Source organism: Petaurus breviceps, unplaced genomic scaffold (assembly GCF_028583685.1).
Source record: "Petaurus breviceps papuanus isolate PSGF00001 unplaced genomic scaffold, PetGlider_PUasm1.0 173, whole genome shotgun sequence".
NCBI classification, from domain to species: Eukaryota; Metazoa; Chordata; class Mammalia; order Diprotodontia; family Petauridae; genus Petaurus; species Petaurus breviceps.
In genome coordinates, this window is record NW_027185759.1 from 10,104,789 (window position 1) to 10,122,531 (window position 17,743).

The following is a 17,743-nucleotide window of genomic DNA, read 5'->3' on the forward strand; positions in this document are numbered from 1 at the left end:
GGTACAGGAAGGGAGCTCACGCCCAGAGTGCAGGAGGACAGAAGGTACAGGAAGGGAGCTCCCATCTATGACACTGCAGAGCCTGGGGTCTTCTTTCTCATCTGTTCTCATGCTGCTCCCCCTGGACACAGCATCTCTGCTGAATACGTCGCTCCACCGGCCCTCTCCAAACCTCAAGTGAACCAGGAGCTGGGCTCTCTTCCTGACTGCCAGAGCTCTTCTGTCACCTGACCCCTTGGGAATCTGTCCTTGGCAGAGTTGGATTTTTTGAAGGCCGTCAAGGGTGTGGTTAATTCTTCAGCTAACCAATGGCCAGCTGCCCTATCATTCCATCGCAGGAACTTCAAAGGAGCAAGGATAAATTTTCTCTCTCTCTAAATTTTATCCACTCTGTTTCCTATAGAATGGATTCCAGGCCCATCCTGGTTCTTCCAGATTATCTCTGTCCTGCCCAGACAGGTGATGTCTAGAATTAAACATAAGCCTCTAGATGTGGCCTGGCCAGAACGGAGGAAGGTAGGTCTATCCCCTGTCTAGACCTCCAGGACCTTCCCCAGCTGCATTTCTAGGACAATAATAGTAACAGCAATAATAACAATGGGTAGTTCTGATATATTGAAACAAGGTTTGCATAGCATTTTTAACTCATCTCTGTGCTTGACTTCAACCCTCCCAGAAGCTCCTTCCTCCAAGGGCTGACACCTCATGGCTCCTACTTCATGTTGAAACAGGTGCTGCCACTTTCCCCATTTGTCCCTGTGGAGAGAAATGGTCACCCTTGTCCAATTGCTGGGGCTGGGACACTGGTCTAGTGGTTTGGCAGAATGGTTGCTCCATGTTGGCAGGGATGGGAAGGCAATGAATTCCCAGGAAACAGATCTGAGAAAATGCCCTGCAAACTCCCAGGAGCTAAAAGAAGTTGCTTTTGACTCTAACAGGTCAGCTGGTGCCAGACCTCAAAGGTGCCCCTTAGCCCCTAACTAATAGCCTCTTGTGGGAGGGAATTGTAGGTGGGTGGCTGAGGGGCTAGTGATAGATGTAAAAGAAAAAAAAGAAGCAAACCCTGTCCATGGAAAAAATACACAGAAGAGAGCAGAAGAAAATTCAGAAAGGGATAGGGACACACTGGGCAGTATGGATGCTGCTGTTTCAAATTTAATAGATGAAAATTTGTATTTCATTTAACAAACTATCAATATGATTCACAGTTTCATGAAAATAGATTTCAAAACTGTGTCAGAGTCACTGTAACTGTGATGCATAGTCCCACAGATTGGGTGGCCAATAAGAGTCTGGAATGCTCTCTACTGCCACCCACTGATGAGAAGAATAGGAAGAAATAGGAGAATATACTCTTTTCTGTTATGATTTGCTGCTGAGAAGAGAGAAGATAATTCATTGCCACCTGTGGCTGCTGATAAATGGAGAAGAAAAAGAAGACTCCTGTGAAAGAGCAGAGATGGAGAGGTTTCAGAAACTTTAGAATAAAAGTCATCACCTTTTCCTAAAAGAACTATTTCAGTTAAAACCATAAGCTAAACACCTGGCCGTGTAACCTTGAGCAAGTTACTTAACACCAATTGCTTAGGGGTGGCCAGGTGGCTCAGTGAGTAAGACCACTGGCCCCAGAGTTGGGATGAGCTGGGATCAAATCTGGGCTCTGATACCACCACACCCAGAAATAACTGGCCGTGTAATCTTGAGCAAGTTACTTAACCCTGATTGCTTAAAAAAACCAAACCATAAGCTAAGGTCAAAGCTAGAAGTAATGGGTACTACAGTTGCTGTCAAGGAATCAGTCTAGGCAAGCAAAGAATCAGAAAAAGTTGTGACACACTGACCAATCTGTCTAAGATTCATGACCCAGAGGTACTCTGTTAGGCACAGAGTGGATCAGCTCAGCTTAGCCACAGAAAGATTTACAGACAGTTTCTGAGACATAATGAAGAGACCAAAGTGTATAGTTTCAGGGTTGGAGATTGCCTGTGTTCTATACATGTGGGCTTAATTACCCTGGGATTTTAGCTGATAGAATGCTGGGCCTGGAATCAGGAAGACCTAAATTCAAATCCAGTCTCACATATTTACTAACTGAGCAAGTCACTTAAACCCTGCCTTAGTTTTCTCAACTGTCAAGTGGGGATAATAATGACACCTCCCAGGGTTGTTGTATTACATGAGATAATATTTGTAAAGCACTTAACACAGTGTCTTGAATGTGGTGGATGCTTAACAATACATGCTCCCTTCCTTCCTTCACTCAGATAGTGGTTGGAAAATGTAGTTAAGATTTGTGGTGGAATATTAATGTATAAATATTATGTGTTTTAGGTACCACATCTTATGGGTCAGATTGGCTAAGATGATAAAACAGGAAAATGACAAATGTTGGAGAGGATGTGGAAAAATTGGAACACAAATGCATTGTTGGTGGAGTTGTGAACGGATTCAACCATTCTAGAGAGCAAGCTGGAACTAGGCCCAAAGGGCTATAAATAATTTCATACCCTTTGACCCCACAATACCGTTTCTAGGGCTGTATCCCAAAGAGATCACAGAAGTGGGAAAAGGACCCATATGTGCAGAAATACTTATAGCAGCTCTTTTTGTGGTGGCAAAGAATTGGAAATCAAGGGGATGCCCATCAGCTGGAGAATGGCTAAACAAGTTGTGGTATATGAATGTAATGGAATACTGTTGTGCTATAAGAAATGAGGAGTAGACGTACTTCATAATAACCTGGAAAGACTTACATAAACTGATGCCGAGTGAGGGAGCAGAACCAGGAGAACTTTGTACACAATTACAGACACATTGTATATGTGATGATTAACTTTGATAGACTGGGCTCCTCTCAGCAATACAAGGTTATAAGACAACTCCAAAAGACTCATGATGGAACTCTAGGGATAATCCACATCCAGAGAGAGAACTATGGAGTCTGAATGCAGACTGAAGCAAACCACTTGCTCTCTTTTTTTTTGTTTGTTTTGTTTTATTTCTTCTTTCTCATTGTTCACTCCATTGGTTATAATCCCTCTTTACAACTCGACTAATGTTTAATGTGAAGGTATTTGTAGATCCTATATCTGTTTGCATACCTCCATTGGGGGATGGGGAAAGAGAGGGAGTGGGAGAAAAATTGAAACTCAAGGGAACTGAGGAACTGAATATTGTAAACTAAAAGTAAATAAATAAAAAATTTTAAAAGTATTATGTGTTTGCTGTGGAAAACTTAGAAATTCTGATTAACACAATGACCAACTCATGATGAAATATGCTGCCCACCCCCTACCAGAGAGGTGACAGATTCACAGTGCAAAATGAGAAATGTTTTTCTGGACATGGTGTATGTGGGAATTTATTTTGATTAGGAATGTTTGTCATATGGCTTTTATTTTTCTTCATCAATGGGAGGCGAGATGGGAGGGAGAGAAAATAGATTTTTGTTAATTAAAAAATGAAAAATAAATGTGTATTTTCAATAAATGTTTTTGTTAAGATTAACAGGATTAGTGGCTAATTCACTCATGGGAAATAAAGAGCTAAGTATTCATTCCTGGGCTGGAGCGTTGGTATGAAGAGCCGCCCACAAGTGTTCTGGGATCCTGAGGATTAGAACAGTGACTTCCCTCACACCATCCCTCTAAAGAACCACCCACACTTGCCAAATTGGGTACAGGTGATTTAATCAAGTCAGCCCCCGCCCAAGGAGAGTAAGAGCCTGGCAAAAGGGCAGGTCAAAGTCAAGGCTGGGCTGCACTTACACTCTCCCATATATGAACAGGGAGATCATTTTTCCTCTCTTTTTTTGAATACCCCTATGATGTCCTGGGCATAGGGGGCACCCAGAGAACAACCTCTACCAACATAAATATGAAATAAATGTGAAATGTTTTGGGGGATGGTGATAGTGAGAACTAACAACCAGGGAAATCCAGATAGTTTTCTTGTAGGAAGTGCCCCTTCAGTTGAGCCTTGAAGGGAGTTAGGAGTTATAAGACCAGAAACTAGGCCATAAGCCTGAAACCTTTCATTTCAAGTTTTCTCCAGAATTTTAGAGCTACTCTCTTCATTTTTCTGACAGCAGTTGGCATTTTGAAACCATGCTCCAAATTCACTTTCTCAAGGAAGCCGTACTCTAATATAGTTAACATCTGTTATTTCAAGTCATTGTTAGCTGTATATGTATTACCTTCCTACTAGACTTTAAACTCCATGAAAGCAGGGGCTGAACTTCAAGGGAAGTGGATTTCACAAAACATTTCATATTTTGGCGTTTTAGGTGTTAATCTCCAAAGAAAAGATGTTTCATGTTTAAGTCATTCTCAATGTGTCCTGGTGAATCTTTTATGTTTTTCAGCAATGATTTTGCATGGGAAAAATAAACAACTGTTTTATACTTGACCTGTATTCTATACTGAATACCCTTCTGCTCTCTCCTTTTGGTAAGATTTGAAGCATGAGTCCAACCTAGACTTTCAGTGATTTTCTTCAGGGCTCAGGATAGAGGCATTAAGAGCTAGAGTTCAGAAAAAGAGCTGACCCTCTCTTCTGAGATCAAGCTCCTCTAGGCCTGACCCCTATCTGAGAGTATGTGTCCAGAGAAGAGGGGACCTTTAATGGGGAAAAGGAGAGCACCCTCCCTCCCCTGAACCCATAGGGACTGTATTTGTTACACAGCTAACTGACCTACTGAATAGACAGCATGCATCTGAGCTGGCTTCCCCAGTCAGATCACCTTAGCAGTTGACAAACTTCTTTGCCCAAGATCTTCTTCAGATCTTCTAGATGTTAGAAGTATAGTCTACACATTAAACAGTCCAAATTTAAGGTGCAAGTCATCAGCTCTCATCCCATATTTCTGGGCTATATACAATTCAGCCAACAAAAGAATCTCGGTGCAGTATGAAATGTATAAAAAAAGGTAAGGAATGAAATGTATGAAAAAATGTATTAGAACATATGAACGCCTGGTTTTCTATCCCAGCCTAGAGTATTTTGCACAAGACTCTCTTAACTTATGAGAGAATGCTGTCCCAATTCTGTGTGCCTGCACAAGGGGTGGCATTGGCTTGAGAACTTCAGAAAAGAGAGTTATTACTCATTCCTTATTTGAGAAAAACACACCTGGTTCTAGACTCTCTTCAGAAATAAGGGTAGAGAATAAGAAAGATATTTTTGCAGAAGCACCCTCTTTAACATGTCCCTGATTTCCAGCCAACCTCCCCAGAGACTTCAGAGACATTCCCCTTGAGCAAGATTCCAGAGATACCTATTGAAGACTCCATCGAGACACCTGGATAGATGCTTAAGACAGCCCATGTGAACATACACATTCCATGTGCATGGTATACACCTTAGATACAGAAAATGAGTTAACAAAGCAATTTTCTCCTTGGTTTATTTTAAACTTAAAATATGCCAATAAGTCTCCAGTCTCTCTCTCTGTCTCTCTTTCTTTCTCTCCCTCCCTCCTTCCCTTTTCTGCCCCCCTCCCTCCCATCAGAAAGGTTACTCTGGCTTCTCCAAGGCAAAACCAAAATGAAAAGGCAAGGAGGACAGGCCTCTTGCCTGATTGTTGGAATCCTAGGCCACCCAGCCAGCTCTGGAGAGCTTTATTTGGAGAGGGCTGCTACTGTCTGCATGATGAATGTTTTAGCCAAAATCACTCTTGACAACAGCTCACCAAATTGTAGAGGGATCGCAATTTGCAAACCATAGAAGGGAGTGCCCATGTGGATGTAATCATGATTCCTTTGAAGTATTTTAATGAGTAGGAAGATAGACTCAGAGATTGTGATTGAATTGCTTGTGGTCAGTAAAAAAGAGTTGGGAATCAAATGACTTGGGTTTCATTGTTCTTTCCACAGCTACCACATTATCTCTGCTTATGTTTCCTCCTTTAAGATTAGCTGTAGTTTGCTTTGCTAAGTGCTCAGCATCTCTCCCCTCTCCCTACCCCCAATATATCTAAATCTAAGCCATTTCTAGTTAGAGATTTTCTTTATCCATGTATGCAGCGGTACACACATCTTACCTGCATTTCAAAAACTGCAAAACTGGTCATTATGGGTTCTCAAGTTACAGAAGACAACCAAAACAAGCCCTGTTTGGTACCAAACATCAAGGAAAACTTGGTTAAAATGGCAGTCAAATTAGATCACCAATTTGGAAATGAAAATGACTGGGCTCTCTTGTCTGGAAATGTCATTACCTTCTAATTTCAGTGCCCTGAGGGCAATGGTCTAATGGTCTCACCCTAGTTATAACTCTGGGTTAAATGCGCTGATAAAAAAAAAGAAAAAGTCTTTGGAATACTGCATTTCCCAGACAAATATAAAGTTAAACTTTCCCCACTCCTTAGGGGTAGGTAGCTAGTTAGTGTAATGGATAAGACAGCTGGGCCTGAAATTAGGAAGAAGGCAAAGAACAGGAGAAGCTCACCATCTAATGGAGGAGATGACATGCAAACATTTATGCACAAACTAGTTATATTCACGATAAAGAGTAAGTCATCAATAGAGAGAAGGCACTGTAATTAAGACGGACTGGGAAAAGTAGAAGGTAGAAGGTGGGATTTTTGTGGCAGGCAGACCTCCACCCCACCAGCAGCTATTGCAGTAGCCCCAGTGAGAGGTGATGACAGTCCAGAGTGGAAGCAGTATCAGAGGAGAAAAGAGGGCAGATTTGGAGAGATGCTACAGAGGTAAAATCAACAAGAGATGCTTATAGACATGGAATCAACAAGAGATGCTGCACAAGTGAAATTGACAGGAGATGCTGTAGAGTGGAATCAACAAGAAATGCTGCACAGGTGAAATCGACAAGAGATGCTTATAGACATGGAATCAACAAGAGATGCTGCACAGGTGAAATTGACAGGAGATGCTATAGACATGCAATCAACAAGAGATGCTGCACAGGTGAAATCGACAAGAGATGCTGTAGACGTGGAATCAACAAGAGATGCTGCAGAGGTAAAATTGACAGGCCTCACCAAGAGCCTGGACATGGAGGTGGGTGAGTGAGAGAGTGAGGTAAGTCCAGGATGATTCCTAGGTTGGGATACTGAGGGTCTGGGAGGATGGCGTCACCCTCTTGTGGCTCATCTTTCATTTTCATGGGGTGATGTCTTGACTTGTGTATGAACTGGATTTAAGTGAGGCAGAGTTGCACAGTGTTGTTAGCTTCATTCTCTCTTCCAGAGTCATAGAGTCTATATCTATTTATCTACACACACACATACACATACAAACATGTATACACACACATGCATACACAACCATATATGCATACATATCTATCTATAAATATATACAGATATGTAGGTGTGTAATATGCATATGCACACAATACATACATGTGTATATACACAGAGTAATCCCCCATTACATCTACCCAATTTAACAGTCGTTAAACTGATTAAATATGAGGACATGGGACTTGGGACTTGGAAACACTGGCCCCACATGGGGCAATTAGTCCAGAGATTGGTTTGAGAAGGTGGCTGGGGATAGGCCGAGTCAATGTCCTTCCTAGACTTAGGAATGGGCGGGTATTCACCAATGCCACTAGTTGCCAGTGTCAGGTCTTTGCCAACCTGCAAGTGCTGTGGTTAAGGCTTCCCAGACAGTTCGTCACATTTCAGACATCTCTCTCTCTCTAATGGCAATAGCTGGTCTTTTTCCTTAGGTATTTAGTTCTGTCCCTTTGCTCTGGGCAGAGTGCAAAGTAGTTTAGCTGCTGTAACAGAAAAAAGTCTCCACCTTAGCAGGGCTGGGGCCAATAGAAGGTAGGGAGGAGAAAGAGCCCAGAACAGAGTTCAGAAAAGGAAAGAAAAGAAGGGAAGCAAGAGGAAGAAAGGAAGGGTGATCAAATGAGGAAGAATACAGCCCCATAGTTTCAGAGGCCAGAGGGTAGGCCTCAGTGGTCTCCTTTTCCAACCTATACCTTTAAAAAAAATCACAGCTATATAAGTTTTCCCCTCTGTAAAAGGAGGGAGGTAAGACTAGATGACCTCTAAAGTCCCTTCTGGGTTAGGATCCAGGTAGCTTTTACGTGGCCATCCAGCCTTTCCTCTGAAGACCACCAATGAAGCAGAACCCAGGGTCTACTGAGGCAGCCTTTCCTTCTGTGTTGAACAGCTACATTGGAAGTGATTCCTGCTCTCTGACCCGAATTTACCAATTTGTGGCTTGCCCTCATTGCTCCTGGGTCTGCTCCCTTCTTCCCCAGGCTAGCCCTTCTATATGAGGTCAATCACCCCTGTGAGCCAAGGGTTATACAGACTTGAAGGCAGCTCTCATGTTCCCCCATGTCTTCTCCAGGTTCAACACCACCAGTTTCTTCAAATAGTCTTCAAAGGGTGCCCTTCATTGCTCTGGTTTCCTGCCCCACCTATCACCCCGCACACCTTGTATAGTTTCTAATTGAGCATTGCCCTTCCTAAAGCATAGCGCCATCATACGACAGAGCATGATGTCATGCTCCAGTCTGGCCTAGAAGGGCCAGACTACCAGCACCTCCCTAGTCACCTCTCTTCTTATCACTTAAGATCCCAACAGCTTCCCTGGCTCTTCTATTGTGCTGTTAATTTTTATTATAGGAAAGTGGGGAATAGAAATCCCTGGTCTGGATAGGGGAAGTCACCAATTGGAGGTCATTTCAAGAACTGCTTCTTGTTTCCAAGATTCATTACACAGTGAGAACAGGAGTCTGGCCAAGGGAGCTTGTGGGACTCTGGGTTACATGGCAGTCATAGTATGCATCAGGTGGGGTCAGAAAGTCCAGAAAACTTGTTTGTTAGAGAGGGAGTAGGTGACACTGGTCACATTAAAGGAAGTGAGCAGAAAGCCAGAGCAACCGGTAGGAAAACAATCCATCAGCACAGATAATCCATAAATTGAGTCTTCAGTGAGGCAAACTGGCAAAGGTGAGAAGAGGAGAAAACTAAGGAAGGAGGCAAGCTAGAGGCTAGGAGCTAGGGACATTCTGCAAAGGAGGAAACAGATTTTCCCAAGACCATAAACAGCTATATTTTCTCATTAGCCAAGAGAAATCTGGTCATGGACATTAGTGTGGTCTATGGAGTCAGGCTGAGGGCGGAATCAGTGGGCACACTAACAGTCCCTATAGATTTGGGCCAGAGAGTCAGATTCAGAGCTGGAAGGGATCTTCAGGGCCATCTGAGATTGCTTTCTTTCTTTGATTAAATTTCTGCTGACTGGCAAAGACTGAAAGAGCTAGCTTAGGTGGTCACAAAGTCCAGGCTGCTCATTCACATTCTCTTAGGGAGCTTTTCTGGGGGCTCTCACATGCTTGCCCAAGCTCAGCAGACCATGAGTCAGACTCCCACAGTCCTCTCCAGCACAGTTTCTCTAAACCTTATGCTGAAGGCCACCTACTCCTGGCAACCTTGTGACATGCTGGGGGAGGCTCATCAGGCTCTTGGCTGCACTCTTCCTCCTACTCAGTTACCTTTCTGTTCTTTTATTAGTTCCAAGGTGCCAAAGGGAAGCAAAAACCAGGAGAAGGTAAAGTTCAAATCACAAAACCCCAAGCAGAACTAGAAAGAACTCTAGAGGCTATCCAACCCTTTTCTCACTAGAGAAGAAATTAGCCTGACTTCGAGATAAGTCTAAACTGGGTTTAAATCCTGCCTCAGACTCTTATAAACTGTGTGTACATCACTTAACTCTCTGAAGTTCATTTTCCTCCTCTGTAAAATGGGAATAGCAATACTAAGTTATATTGAGACATAAATCACTGGGTCAGTCAATGATAGAGGGGGCAATAGTAACTTACTGGCTCTTGGTGGTTAATATTAGGGAGAACACATCAAAATGGGGGCTTGGTCCCACAGTATTATAAAAAGAAAAAAAAATTAAGAACCTTGATGGGGAGATGTAGCCAGCCATGTGGGAACCTAACTTGATGGAGTGGAAATTGGGATAAGGGTCCCATGGTCTATATTTAGGCTCTTCCTAAATTTTGGTGAGAAATTATGAAGCAAGCTCCTACTCAGTAAAATATTGTTATTGTTGTATATAACAACAGGAAAATGCTATTTAGTTTAACCTGTATCCCTTGCTTCCCTCCTCCACAATTTTCCTGTTTACTGAAGGGGGAGTGAAAGACAAAAGTCATTGGCAAAATGTAGCCATGAAGGAGAGAAAATGAAGAAAATGTAATTTGGGTTTCCTTTCTGGAATACAGGACAAAGGTCACCAGCCCCTTCCTGTCCTTTCCGTGTAATTAAATGAAAGTCCAGGATAATCTCTATGGCTTTAACACTGGTAGCCAGAGGCATTGTGGGTATGGAAAGTAATTTACTCACCTCCACCCAAATATCTAGTAAGTCTGGAGGAATTTCTGCTAAAGGGGTGGGGGAATGGGGAGAGGAAGGAAACAGTAGTCAAAAAGAGAAACTTGACCTCAAGGACTCTTTGCTAGGCCAGGATTATGGGATCATAAATGTAGATTTATGTAGTCATATGTAGTCATCTACTCTAACCTTATTTTGTAGATGAACAAATAGAGGCTCAAGGAAGTTGATTTGCCCATAAGCACATGGGCAGTAAGTATAAGAGGCAGGATTTGAACCTAGGACTCTTTTCTTTCTTTTTTTAATAGTATTTTATTTTTTCCAATTACATGTAAAGAAAAATTTTAACATTCATTTTTAAAATATGCTGAGTTGCAAATTTTCTCCTTCCCTCTCCTACCTCCCCCCCAAGACAGTAAGCAATTTGATATAGGTAATATATGTGCAATCATATATAACATATTTCCATATTAGTCATGTTATGAAAGAAGAAACAAACCAAAAGGAAAAAAAATGAAAAAAATAACTAAAAATACTGTGCTTTCATCTGCAGTCAGACACCATTAGTTCTTTCTCTGCATGTGGATAGCATTTTCATCAAGAGTCCTTTGGAATTATCTTGGATCATTGTATTACTGAGAAGAGTTAAATCATTCATAGCTGATCATCACACAATGTGGATGTTACCAGTACAATTTTCTCTGGGTTCTACTTACCTTACTTTGCATCAGTTCATGTAAGTTTTTCCAGGACTTTCTGAAATCTGCCTGCTCATCATTTCTTATAGCATAATAGCTTTCCATTATATTCATATACCCAGCTTGTTCGGCCAATTCCCCAATTGATGGGGATTCCCTCAATTTCCAATTCTTTGCCACCACAAAAAGAGCTGTTATAAATATTTTTAATACATAAGTCCTTTTCCCTGTTTAAAAAAAATCTCTTTGGGATACAGACCTAGTAGTGGTATTGCTGGATCAAAGAGTATGCAGTTCAATTGTCCTTTGGGAATAGTTCCAAATTGTTCTCCAAAATGGCTGGATAAATTCACAACTCCACCAATAATGCATTAGTGTTCCAATTTTTCCACATCTTCTCCAACATTTATAATTTTCCTTTTTTGTCACATTAGTCAATCTGATAGGTGTGAGGTGGTACCTCAGAGTTGTTTTAATTTTCATTTCTCTAATCAATAGTTATTTAGAGCATTTTTTTTTATATGACTATAGCTTTGCTTTCCTCATCTGAAAACTGCCTGTTGTAATGGGAATGCAAATTTGGAAGATCTTCCCTGCCCCTAGGCTAAAGTGCACCTGAAGCCTGGGGTGGGAGGCTTGTTTTTCAGTAGTTTTTGATTGGCCAGTGGGTCCAAAAGGTTGTTACATTCTCTGAGCCAGGAGAAGGCTATATAAGCCCTGATGTGTAGCTTTGTTTTGGGGGCTCACTTTGAGAAGTGTTCTGTGATTTGATCTGTATTCTGGGAAGCCGTTGTCCAGGGCCCCCCCGGCTTTGAAAAACCCAGATGCTGGTTTGGTATGGATGTAATGGTTGGACAGTTTGGAAATCTGTCTACTTGATCTGTTTCTGTCTTGATAATTCTGCCTGTATGCTTTGAAGTTCAGGGTGCTGACCTTTTTCCCCTGAACAAGGTGAACGATGTATGTCTGACTGATTAAAGTAAGCTTGTTAACCCATTTTGAGTTGCTTTCCTTTAACAAAACAGATCCAAGAACCTGTGTGAGCAGCCACCCTAGGGACTCCAGGGTGCTTGCTGCTACACCTGTTCATATCCTTTGACCACTTATCAATTGTGGAATGACTTGTATTCTTGTAAATTTGACTCAGTTCTCTATACATTTATCAGAGACACTTGCTATAAAAAATTGTTTCCCAGCTTTCTGCTTTCCTTCTAATCTTGGTTGCATTGGTTTTGTTTCTGCAAAAACTTTTTAATATAATCAAAATTATCCATTTTATATCTCATAATGCTATCTCATTTCTGACAGATAAGACTATTCCTTGCTTTCCTAATTTGCTGATGGTATCACCCTTTATGTCTAAGTCATATACCCATTTTGACCTTATCTTGGTATACATTATAAGATGTTGGTCTATACCCAGTTTCTCCCATGCTGTTTTCCAGTTTTCCCAGCAGTTTTTATCAAATAGTGAGTTCTTGTCCCAGAAGCTGGTGCCTTTGTGTTTATCAAACACTAGATTACTAGGGGGATTTACTAGTGTGTCTTGTATACCTAATCTATTCCACTAATCTACCACTCTATTTTTTAGACAGTACCAAATAGTTCTGATGTTTATCACTTTATAATATAGTCTGAGATCACCCAGGGCTCTTTTCACTGTAGAGTAGCATCCAGAAGCGAAAAAAAAATAGTGAAATAAGCCCAGAAGGTATGAGTGCAATAACAAAAGCACTTTATCACTGCCCGGTAGAGAAGCACCAACCACTGAGCTCAGCAGATAGTAGCAGATGGCATCTCAGTCAAGAGAGCAATCCAAGAGAAAGAGGTTAGTAGGGGTGCAGCCAAAAAGTAGCCCAGCAACAGTTCGCTGAAAAAGCAGCAGAAGCAATCAATTTTTAGCAGAGATAGCAGCCCAGCAGATGACATCACCAACTCTGCAGGGAGTAGCAAAGGGCAGTCTCAGAGGCAGAGAGGGCTTCTACCTGGAACACAGCCACTTTAGGATTGCAAATTATTCCCTTTCTGGAAGCAGACACTCCTTCTCCCTTTTAGAAATGTTAAGAAAACTTTTAAAACTTATCCTGGTTTGAAGCCTTAAGTTTAATCTGGAAGAGAAACCATCTTAATCTTTGTTAACTATCAATGCTGAAACTATGTGCTGTTTCCCTTACTTCACATCAGTCCAGGAAAGAACCTCACACTAAAGGAGCAGACAGAAGCAAGGAGCCCTTGGGTGGTTGATCCATCTTGATTCAATTAGGGTAAGATCTACCTAAGAGAAGCAAGGAGTTTCTTAGATTACTTCAGTTAATGGAAGCTAAAAGAAGAATCCTTAAAGAGATGGTCAAAGAGGCATTAAATAGTTTTAGAAAAATGTTGGCTGGATGAAGCAAATTGTTCATTGAACTTTTACCTTACTCTGAGCTCTATAATGTTTGATCATATTGCAAAATACTCCTTGCTCAAGAATCCTACAAATTAGGACTCCAAAATGACTTGAGTTAGTAGGAGGTGAACAGGGCAGGAAGGGACTCACTGTTTGGATATTTATTTTTTTCTGAGAAGAAATATTTAAATCAGAATGCTGATAAATTAATAAAAATTGTTTATGGCAGGCTTGGATGTACAATGCAAAGTACAGTTTTAATTTTTCTTGACATCTCTCCCACCTGTGTGGATGGGAGATTCTTTTCCCATGTTATTTGCCTTCCTATTCTATTTCATTAGGTATCTTTACCTTCATGTGTCTTCTGAGCTGATCTGGCAGTGGATGGGGGCTCATGAGCTGTGGTTTTCATTAGATGGTGTCATAAATTCTGTCTTGAAGTTGGGTGTAACTTTCTGGGTGGGGTGGGAATAGACAGTGTAAGGTTGGCAAGATTTCCTCAATTAGTTAATGTTGTTTTCTTTCACCATAAGAAGACTGGTTGATTGTTGTCTTTTGCTCTTGAAAAGGACCAAAATGGCATCACTTTGGGTTTTTTTTCCCACTTAATAGTATTTTTTCCAATTATATGTAAAGACAGTTTTCAACATTCATTTCTATAAGATTTTGAGTTCCAATTTTTTTTTCTCCCTCCTTCCCTTCCTTCTCCCCTCTCCATGAAGGAAAGCAGTTTGATATAAGCTACACATGTACAATCATATTAAATATATTTCCACTTTAGTCATATTGTGAAAGAAGAATCAGAACAAAAGGGAAAAGCCATGAGAAAAAAATTTTTTTAAAAGAAAACAGTATGCTTCAATATGCATTTAGACTCCATAGTTCTTTTTCTGGATGTGGACAGCATTTTCCACCATGAGTCTTTTGGAATTGTCTTAGATCATTGTATTGCTGAGAAGAGCTAAGTCTATAAAAGTTGGTCATTGTACCATGTTGCTGTTATTATGTACAATGTTTTCTTGGTTCTGCTCACTTTACTCAGTATCAGTTCATGTAACTCTTTCCAGGTTTTTCTGAAGTCTGCCTGATCATTTCTTATAGCATAATAGTATTCCATTATATTCATATACCACAACTTGTTCAGCCAATTCCCCAAGTGATGGGCATCCCCTCAATTTCCAATTCTTTGCCACCACAAAAAGAGCTGCTATAAATATTTTTATAGTTTTATAGCCCTTTAGCCATAATTTCAAATTGTTCTCCAAAACAGCTGGCTCACAACTTCACCAACAATGCTTTAGTGTTCCAATTTCCCCACAGGTTCAACATTTATCATTTTCCTTTTTTGTCATATTAGTCAATCTGATAGGTATGAGGTGGTACCTGAGTGGTTTTAATTTTCATTTCTCTAATCAATAGTGATTTAGAGCATTTTTATATGACTATAGATAGCTTTAATTTCTTCATCTGAAAACTGCTTGTTCATATTCTTTGACCATTTATCAGCTGAGGAATGACTTGTACAAAATGACATCACTTTGTTGGGAACAAGGTACATTGTGTTCAACTGTGACTGATCAGACCAATATGAGCTCAGAAGGCTCTGCTACAGGTCAAGTACAAATAGTTCATATGAACATATTTTCCTTCAAGCTCCTAAACTGAGCTGACTCTGGCAATGTGTATATCAATGACTCTAAATTTGCACATCTCACATTTCTTTTGAGCTACTTCAATTCTGCTTTGCTCACAGAACATGGTGCCTTCTTTGATGTGGGCATGCCATGCTGGGTGGTCCTGTGCCAGCATCTCCCATGTCATACAATCAGTACTAAAGTTCTTCAGAGAAACCTTGACAGTGTCCTTGTATCACTTCTTCTGACCTCCGTGGGAGTGGCTGCCTTGTGTGAGTGCCCCGTAAAACAGTCTCTTAGGCAAACGTATATCTGACATTGGAACAACATGGCCAGCCCTATATCCACATGATTCCGATTTCTTCTACTATGTCTATTTTACAAGCTTTTTGTTGTACAAACTATGGAAATTATGAGAATTTTTTAAGGCAACAGTTATTAAAATGCTAGATTACTGTTTGAGTTGAGCCTGGAAAGAAATGAGGGATTATGCAGAATCAGTTGTGATCTCAGAGAGGTGGTGGTCTGTGGGTGAGGAATGAGGTCTGGCCTATCAGAGTCACCCTTTGGGTTTGTTTGATAATTGCTTTGCTGATAATTTTTCTCTTTTTGACATCCTCACATTTGCCATATCCAAAGCCTCCGTCACTGTCTCCCCTCCCCCTGCCCCAGTCCTGGATGTTCCTGTGATAGTAATGGCAATTAAAGATTCCCCTGTATTGGCTTGGTTTTCAAATTGATTGTGTTAAAACCCAGAGTTTGTTAATCCCACCTGTGGGATGGACTTTTTGATGTGAAAAGAAAGTCCTGAACTGGGAGGAGCTGGTGATGTAGATTTGGAGAGACACTAGAGAGAGGTGGAAGATCTTTTTGGAAGCAGCACCTCATGGAGAGAGAGAGACTAAGAGAATTGCTGGTGGCTGCTTTGAATTGCCCTGGACTTTTGAGACCTGCCCCCTGAGCTGCCAAGGACTGAGGAGACGTGGCTGTTTTGCTGGTACTTTGTCTGTCTGTTTTGATGTTATTTTGCCAGATTTGTCCACTGGTGAAAGACAGTCCTTTTGTTGAAGAAGTCCTGGAACCTGGCTGTTCACTAAGAAGCCCTCAGACTGTCCTGCAGACAGAGAGTGAATACTGTCCACTGGTGAAGGACAGTGCTGTTGTTGCAGGGGTCTGGAGACTGTCCTGCAGACAGAGTGAATACTGTCCACTGGTGAAGGACAGTGCTGTTGTTGCAGGGGTCTGGGAGCCTTTCTGTTGGTTCAGAAGCCCTGAAGAAGGATTTTCTTGTTGTATGTTTACAGAAATCCTGGGAGAGGGCTTTGCTAATGTGTTCAGGGGTTCTAGGACTGTTCTACAGACAGAGGATAAATTCATGAAGGGATTGGCAATGTATCTTATGGCCTTGCTAAGCCTTGTCTCCCCAGGAACTAAGATTGCTGAGAACTTGCCTGTGTCAAGATGAAGAAAAGACCTCCATTTGGGTATTAAGTGCTGTGTTTAAACTTGATGTAACTCTGGGGTAGATTCAATTGTGATCCAGGGGTGGGGAACTTTTGACCTTATGTTTGGAAACTAATCTCCATTTGAGAAGAGGGGCTTTGTGGTGGACTTAATTAAGGTATAGCCTAGGGGTGGAGAAGTATTTAGAACAGAGACTTTGTAATTGATTCAATGATTGGAAGGTCCTGGGGTGGGGTAGTCCTTGGAGATTATTTAATCACATTTAGTAAATGCTGTATTTGGAATGATGTCATGTTTTGATCTTCTCTGTTCTTGGTTGGTCACTGAATAAAATGGAGAGCACCTATGCTGGTATTCTGAACCTTGGGAAGTTGCCTTTCCTTGGCATTACATTACAGTTCCCCCCACTCAGACTAGTCCACGACCCTGCCGTACTATCCTCTGAAGATGCTGGAACAGTCACCCAACGGCCCCCAGACCGGCCTCCGCCTCTGTCACGTGGCCTCGCTCACTCCCCCTGCTCTTCCCCTTAGACCTGGGCGCTTTGATTTCCCTGGGGAGGTCCTTGTACCCTTCACCTCACCACCATCCTTCCATGTGCCATCTCCTGGAACAAGAACTCACAAGTTCTTCCGCCTTCCTCCCATCTGGCTTTGGACTCTACTCTTCATCCTCTGTCCGATCATTCTGCCCCTCTTTGCGGAATCAGGTAGAGAGCCCCATCCTGGCCTCAATTTCTGCCCTTTCCAATCTTGTTCAATAAAGTCAAATCTAGCCCCATAGTGTGACGCTGGGCAAGTCACTTAGCTTCTGTCTGCCTCAGTTTCCCTCAACTGTAAGATTGGGATAATAACAGCCCCTACCTCACAGGACACATGAGGAACAAATGAGACCTCTGGAAAGTGTCTTGCAAGCCTCAGAGCACAGGACATTTATAAATCGAATTGCTACGATTTCAGTCTTTACCAATCTGCTGGCTCCTGCCAAGATGCCTACACACAACACCAGGGCTCCCCCCCTCCTTCAAGCTGTCACCCTCTATCTCTCCTCCCCTTTACAGCCTAACTCCTACAGAATCTGTTCACACCAGTGGTTTCTACTTCCTCTCCTCCCACATCCTTCTCCATCTGTTCTAGTCTGGCTTCTGACCTCATCACTTAATAGAGACCATCCTTCTGGTCTTCTGCCCAGTCCTTATCCTTCCCGATCTCTTGGCATCATTCTGTGCCCC